General features: G+C 45.6%; 1 pseudogene; it reads right to left on the bottom strand.

Annotated features, from left to right (window-relative positions):
- Window positions 1-7,274, bottom strand: part of LOC116353000 (protein ELFN1-like) — a 15,613-nt pseudogene extending 8,339 nt beyond the window's left edge.
- Between the last annotated feature and the right edge of the window lie 815 nt (window positions 7,275-8,089).

The raw sequence follows: 8,089 nt of genomic DNA, 5'->3' as shown, positions 1-8,089 counted from the left end.
GAGAGCAACTTACATGACATTACATTAGAATATAAACTGCATAGGGTACTATATGGTGCCATTTAGTATGCAGACACTGTCTTATTGCTCTCCCTCTCACACACACACACACACACACACACACACACACACGCACGCACGCACGCACGCACACGCGCACGCGCACGCACGCACGCACGCACGCACGCACGCACGCACGCACGCACGCACACACACACACACACACACACACACCACACACACACGCTGGTAGGGATGATTGAAACTATGTCCTACCCGTGTGGGCTTTCAGGTTGTTGAGTTCAAACTCTTCCTTGTGGTTCTTCAGGTTCTTTATGTCAGTGAAGAAGCTGTTGTTGTAGAGAACCAGGATGTACATCTTACTGAAGGGGTGAGGGATCTGGACCGAGATCACTGCTGAGGTGTGGGAGATCTAGAGAGGGACAGAGAGTAGGGAGTAGTGATCACTGCCGAGGTGTGGGAGATCTAGAGAGGGACAGAGAGTAGGGAGTAGTGATCACTGCTGAGGTGTGGGAGATCTAGAGAGGGACAGAGAGTAGGGAGAAAGAGAGAGAGATGAGAGAGAGATACGAGTGAGTAGAGAGAGAGAGTAGGGGGAGAGAGAGAGAGAGAGAGAGAGAGAGAGAGAGAGAGAGTCAGGAGAGGAGATGAGAGAGAGAAGTGAAATGCCAGTAGCTCAGCCCCAAATGTCTCCTCTCATCTGAAATTAGAAAGATGTGAACACCTGCAAAATCGTGATCTCACCAAAAGATCATCAAATCGGATCTCACCAAAAGATCATCAAATCATGATCTCACCAAAAGATCATCAAATTGTTGATCTCACCAAAAGATCATCAAATCGTGATCTCACCAAAGATCATCAAATCGTGATCTCACCAAAAGATCATCAAATCGTGGGGGGGGGGGGGGTCAGTGTGTCAGACTGGCCTCTGACTGGACTCCAACCATCACGCGGTGATCGCCCTCTTGGACAACGTTCCAAAAGGTCAAGACCCAAAAGGCACCGATTGGATGGCTCCATCCGGAACTTCAAGCTAGCTGTGGATTGGCTTAAGGCACATTCTGAACTCTGTAACACACAAACACAACCCTTCGAGCCCGTAGGAACAGCTTCCCCTGGGGGCTCACCTGTTTCACCTTCATACTAGGCTTGTTGTTCAGATCAGGGTAGGTGGGGCTGATGCTGATTGGGTCCTCCGGAGACATTCCAGAAGGGCAGTCGTCCAATCCGCAGGGAGAGTACGGTGGGAGGGTCGTAAAATCGGACTGAACAATGATGTTGGGAAAAGAGTTGCTACCGTCGTCGGTACACACCTAAAACAACAATAATCATCATCATCATAATCCTAAAAATAACCAGAACAATAATCATACAAATATTGTTATAAAAGTCATCATAAAATCACAACAATAACAATAATTAATTTGTATAGCTCATTTCCCACGCTCAATAAAAGTAATCATAAAATCATAACAATAACAATAATTAATTTGTATAGCTCATTTCCCACGCTCAATAAAAGTCATCATAAAATCATAACAATAACAATAATTAATTTGTATAGCTCATTTCCCACGCTCAATGAATGTAGAATGTAACACGATGTAATGTGTTCTAACTGTTGATAAACGATATACCGTTACTATGACAACCTACTATGATGGCCTACGCTGTCATGGCAACATACCTTGAAAACATGATTGCTGACAAGCAAAACATTTTGGGACAACATCAACAACGGACAAATGAAACAAATACCAAAAGATAGTTCATTTTAGGGTGGGATTTTTTTTAAACGATAATAATCATGATATGTTTTAGTCGACACACCATATTGAGCATGTGGTAGAGCGTTGCGTGTCGCAGGCATCCTGGGGTTCTGACTGAGGAGGGCTGTAGCCTGAAAACCCGGCCGGAGTTACTCACACACCATCTCTCGTTGGTCCTGGTCGGGAACACGGTCATCAGTGTTGGGTCAAGACACGTTCAAGGCAGTCAATGTAGGAAGTCATTTTAATTTACATTAAAAAAATATAAATAAAATAGGAACACTTTTGAAATAAATAGCTTCTACTTTTCAGTTTATTGACAAGTCATTGAAATAGATTGAATATTCCATTTTGCTTCAACTTGTGCTTTTTTTACCTGTTGGGGAAGACCAACTTGTGCTTTTTACCTGTTGGGGAAGACCAACTTGTGCTTTTTTACCTGTTGGGGAAGACCAAACTTGTTCTTTTTACCTGTTGGGGAAGACCAAACTTGTGCTTTTTTACCTGTTGGGGAAGACCAACTTGTTCTTTTTTACCTGTTGGGGAAGACCAACTTGTGCTTTTTACCCTGTTGGGGAAGACCAACTTGTGCTTTTTTACCTGTTGGGGAAGACCAACTTGTTCTTTTTACCTGTTGGGGAAGACTGCCAACCAGCGTAGATAGAAACCCCAACAGCTCACAGGAGCAGTTGACGGATTGGTTGTAGAGTTCACACGTCGTTAATATACCGAGCCCCGTAAACAAGCCTCCGTCCAGCACCTGGATCCTGTTCATGGGAGAGGTCAATATTCTCTATGTTAGGGCCACTCCTCAAAGGTGTTGGGGGTGACTGCCTCGATCAAGTTGGCCTGTAGGTAGAGATACTGCAGCTTCCCCAGCCCTCTGAGGATTCCCTCTGTTAGGTTCCTCAGACGGTTAAACCCCAACTGCAGCACCTGGTAGGAAAGATAAGGTAAGAAGAGGGTAAGGTAAGAGAGGGTAAGGTAGGAAAGGTAAGGTAAGGTAAGAGAGGGTAAGGTAGGAGAGGGTAAGGTAGGGTAAGAGAGGGTAAGGTAGGGTAAGAGAGGGTAAGGTAGGAGAGGGTAAGGTAGGAAAGGTTAAGGTAGGAAAGGGGTAAGGTAAGAGAGGGTAAGGTAGGAGAGGTGTAAGGTAGGAAAGGGTAAGGTAGGAAAAGGGTAGGTAAGAGAGGGTAAGGTAGGAGAGGGTAAGGTATGGAAAGGGTAATGTAACGTGAGGTAAGGTACGTGAGGTAAGGTAATGTGAGGTAAGGTAAGGTAACGTGAGAAACGTGAGGTAAGGTAATGTGAGGTAAGGTAACATGAGGTAAGGTAACGTGAGGTAAGGTAACATGAGGTAAGGTAACGTGAGGTAAGGTAACATGAGGTAAGGTAACGTGAGGTAAGGTAACATGAGGAAAGGTAATGTGAGGTAAGGTAAGGGTAACGTGAGGTAGGGTGAGGTAAGTAGTAACGTGAGGTAAGGTCACATGAGGTAAGGTAACGTGAGGTAAGGTAATGTGAGGTAAGGTAGGTAACGTGAGGTAAGGTAATGTGAGGTAAGGTAAGGTAACGTGAGGTAACGTGAGGTAAGGTAACGTGAGGTAAGGTAACGTGAGGTAAGGTAACATGAGGTAAGGTAACGTGAGGTAAGGTAACATGAGGTAAGGTAACGTGAGGTAAGGTAAGGTAACGTGAGGTAACGTGAGGTAAGGTAACGTGAGGTAAGATGAGGTAACGTGAGGTAACGTGAGGTAAGGTAACGTGAGCTAAGGTAACGTGAGGTCAGGTAACGTGAGGTTAGGTAATGTGAGGTAAGGTAAGATAACGTGAGGTAAGGTAACATGAGGTAAGGTAACGTGAGGTAAGGTAACATGAGGTAAGGTAACGTGAGGTAAGGTAACATGAGGTAAGGTAACGTGAGTTAAGGTAAGGTAACATGAGGTAAGGTAACGTGAGGTAAGGTAATGTGAGGTAAACGTGAGGTAACGTGATGTAAGGTAACGTGAGGTAAGGTAACGTGAGGTAAGGTAACATGAGGTAAGTTAACGTGAGGTAAGGTAACATGAGGTAAGGTAACGTGAGGTAAGGTAACGTGAGGTAACGTGAGGTAAGGTAACGTGAGGTAAGGTAAGGTAACGTGAGGTAACGTGAGGTAAGGTAACGTGAGGTAACGTGAGGTAACGTGAGGTCAGGTAACATGAGGTTAGGTAATGTGAGGTAAGGTAAGGTAACGTGAGGTAAGGTAAGGTAACGTGAGGTAACGTGAGGTAAGGTAACGTGAGGTAACGTGAGGTAACGTGAGGTCAGGTAACGTGAGGTTAGGTAATGTGAGGTAAGGTAAGGTAACGTGAGGTAAGGTAAGGTAACTTGAGGTAAGGTAAGGTAACATGAGGTAAGGTAACGTGAGGTTAGGTAACGCGAGGTAAGGTAACGTGAGGTAAGGTAATGTGAGGTACGGTAACTTGAGGTAAGGTAAGGTAACTTGAGGTAAGGTAAGGTAACATGAGGTAAGGTAACGTGAGGTAAGGTAACGTGAGGTAAGGTAAGGTAACGTGAGGTAAGGTAAGGTAACATAAGGTAAGGTAACGTGAGGCAAGGTAAGGTAATGTGAGGTAAGGTAAGGTAATGTGAGGTAAGGAAACGTGAGGTAAGGTAAGGTAATGTGAGGTACGGTAAGGTAATGTGAGGTAAGGTAATGTGAGGTTAGGTAACGCGAGGTAAGGTAACGTGAGGTAAGGTAATGTGAGGTAAAGTAAGGTAACGCGAGGTAAGGTAACGTGAGGTAAGGTAATGTGAGGTAAGGTAAGGTAACTTGAGGTAAGGTAGGTAACGTGAGGTAAGGAACATGAGGTAAGGTAAGGGTAATGTGAGGTAAAGGTAACATAAGGTAAGGTATCGTGAGGTAAGGTAACGTGATTGAAGGTAATGTACCAATGGCACACTTCTCCCTACATAGTTCACCAGAGCCCCAGGAATCACTGTGATGTTCAGGACCAACCTGTAGGTTGAACTGGGCCGAGAAGGCTCCATCCTCCACGTACGAGATCTCATTCTTGGTGAGGTTGAGGTACGTCAGGTTCCCAAAGCGGCTGAGCGATGAGAAATGGATACTCTTGATCTTATTCTCGTTGAGCCTCAGGTCCACGATGGTGCTGTTGAAAGCAGACTTTATTTAAAGTGCATTTAAAACTGGCAATAACACACTTTACAAAACAAACTGACGAAGGTCAACAGGTTCATACAGGTCTTTCTTTTTCTCAATTTACAGTAAAACATTCACATGACAACACGTGAAACCTAACTAGAAGTAACATAGATGAACCAAGGAAAATAAAACACACAGAACAGAATGCCTAAACAATGCCGTCTGCCTGGGGATGCAACATTCCCGTAACTTTCCCAGGTTATCTAAAATCCCGTGGGAATGTTTCTGGAATCAGTTGGGAATAAGCAGAGATCTGGGGAATCCAAGTGAATCAAATGTGTTCAAATGCTTTTAATCAAATTTAAATGATAAAATGCATTCAAGAACAGTTAATGGGATAATAGAACATATTAATAACACAAATTACGCTTAATGAACCAAATAAAATCACTGATTTAAAAAACCCTATCTCTGCCATGGTTACCTGTTGATGTGGGCAGGGACCCTATCTCTGCCATGGTTACCTGTTGATGTGGGCAGGGACCCTATCTCTGCCATGGTTACCTGTTGATGTGGGCAGGGACCCTATCTCTGCCATGGTTACCTGTTGATGTGGGCAGGGACCCTATCTCTGCCATGGTTACCTGTTGATGTGGGTAGAGACCCTATCTCTGCCATGGTTACCTGTTGATGTGGGCAGGGACCCTATCTCTGCCATGGTTACCTGTTGATGTGGGCAGGGACCCTATCTCTGCCATGGTTACCTGTTGATGTGGGCAGGGACCCTATCTCTGCCATGGTTACCTGTTGATGTGGGTAGAGACCCTATCTCTGCCATGGTTACCTGTTGATGTGGGCAGGGACCCTATCTCTGCCATGGTTACCTGTTGATGTGGGCAGGGACCCTATCTCTGCCATGGTTACCTGTTGATGTGGGCAGGGACCCTATCTCTGCCATGGGTTACCTGTTGATGTGGGCAGGGACTCTATCTCTGCCATGGTTACCTGTTGATGTGGGCAGGGACCCTATCTCTGCCATGGGTTACCTGTTGATGTGGGCGGGGACCCTATCTCTGCCATGGGTTACCTGTTGATGTGGGCAGGGACCCTATCTCTGCCATGGTTACCTGTTGATGTGGGCGGGGACCCTATCTCTGCCATGGTTACCTGTTGAATGTGGGCAGGGACCCTATCTCTGGCCATGGTTACCTGTTGATGTGGGCAGGGGACCCTATCTCTGCCATGGTTACCTGTGGATTGTGGGCGGGGACCCTATCTCTGCCATGGTTACCTGTTGATGTGGGCGGGGACCCTATCTCTCCATGGTTACCTGTTGATAGTTGGCGGGGACCCTATCTCTGCCATGGTTACTTTGATGTGGGCAGGGAAAGCTCATAAGGGGGCTGGTTCTTACCTGTTGATGTGGGCAGGGATCGCTTCATATGGGGGCTGGTTCTGGCTGCAGATAGCCAACCACACAAAGCCCTTCTCCCCCTCAATCAGCCAACAGTCGCCCGTCACCGTGGGAAATTGGATGATTGACAGTAGGGCAAAGCCATAGAGGAAGGCAAACCAACTGGTCGCCGACAACGCCACCGAAACTCCGCCCACTCTGTTGTTAAACCCCGCCTCTCTGGGTTGTGTTGGCGTTTTGATGATGACGTCCATGTTGTTGATTATAGTTGTTTTTGTTTATTGATTTTGTTTATTTATCCAGGTTAGCTTCACTGCGAGGAATAGATGTGTAAAGAATGATGATTGTTACTACAGTCCAATTTCCATCTGGCATGGATGAATAAAGTCTTCTCCTCTTCTAGTTGAACCTATCCGACGAGCACCTTGTGCCCTGTGATCTCCAGAGCTATACAGCCTTTACCGATGTCAGCTCTCCACTGTGTCGTTAGTCCACCCGGCAGTAGAAGGCAGGGTTGGGTTGGAAGGAGAGAGTATTGTTGGCCCTTCCTAGTTTTTGTCTCAGGTTAGTCCCACACACAAAAAAGGAAGGTTATAAAAGGAACTCGTCTTTCTCTCAGGTTAGTCCGTAGGAAGGACACAACATCTTTTTCACTTGCGGACCCATTCGTTTTTTTGGGGAGATGGTCCTCTGATTGGTCTGGAGGAAGGATGGGTCCTCCTTTGATTGGTCTGGAGGAAGGATGGGTCCTCCTTTGATTGGTCCGGAGGAAGGATGGTCCTCCTTTGATTGGTCCGGAGGAAGGATGGTCCTCCTGTGATTGTTCCGGAGGAAGGACGGTCCTCCTTTGATTGGTCCAGAGGAACAGAGAAGAGTTAGAGGGAAGTTCCTTGACGTAGCTCATTGGACAGAGTCTCCGCACCTTTTATTTATGCACTTGCTCAGGGTGAGAGAATCAATCTGAGCCTCCATTTACATTGAGAGATCAATTTGAGCCTCCATTTACATTGAGAGATCAATCTGAGCCTCCATTTACATTGAGAGATCAATCTGAGCCTCCATTTACATTGAGAGATCAATCTGAGCCTCCATTTACATTGAGAGATCAATCTGAGCCTCCATTTACATTTCTGTTCATGTTTTCCACAGTGTGTGAGAGTCAGGGATGACGAGACAACCTCTGGAGCTACATTTGTCTGTGGTCCTGGGGACTATCGTCAGGGAGACGGCTGGGTGTGGCTCTGTCCTTTTCCTCCCATCTGATTGGCTATTCAATCACACCATTTGATGTTTGGGTCTTCGGGAACCCTGAGTGGATCTCTGTCTACTCTTCTGCCTCCTCATTGGTGGTTCATAGGTTGGCCAGAAACCTGGAGAGAAAGGAGAGAGAGTAGGTCAGACAAACTTCAAAAATGGGGGAAAAAACAAACAAATTAAATCTTAAAAGGGAATACATGTTTTCCCCTCTACTGATGTACAACATCCTGACTTAAATTTGCTTCAGAATCAGAAATAAGGTTTCAATATTGCTGTCCATCAATGACATACAAACACATTTAGTGATCTTGAGAAATCTTGACAAATCGATGGGTAAATGTTGCCCTGAGAGTTGGTAGAATTTTATTTGAAATGAGTCCCAGCTGTAATGGCTGGCAAAGATGCTTCTGACAAGTAATAACTCTGGGGCTGCGAAGACATACGCAATCAGGACTTCTTCATTTATATATTATGTATTCA

Source organism: Oncorhynchus kisutch, unplaced genomic scaffold (assembly GCF_002021735.2).
Source record: "Oncorhynchus kisutch isolate 150728-3 unplaced genomic scaffold, Okis_V2 scaffold4010, whole genome shotgun sequence".
Classification (NCBI taxonomy): Eukaryota; Metazoa; Chordata; class Actinopteri; order Salmoniformes; family Salmonidae; genus Oncorhynchus; species Oncorhynchus kisutch.
The sequence above is the reverse complement of the archived record's forward strand: the minus strand, read 5'-3'. Positions and strand labels throughout refer to the sequence as shown.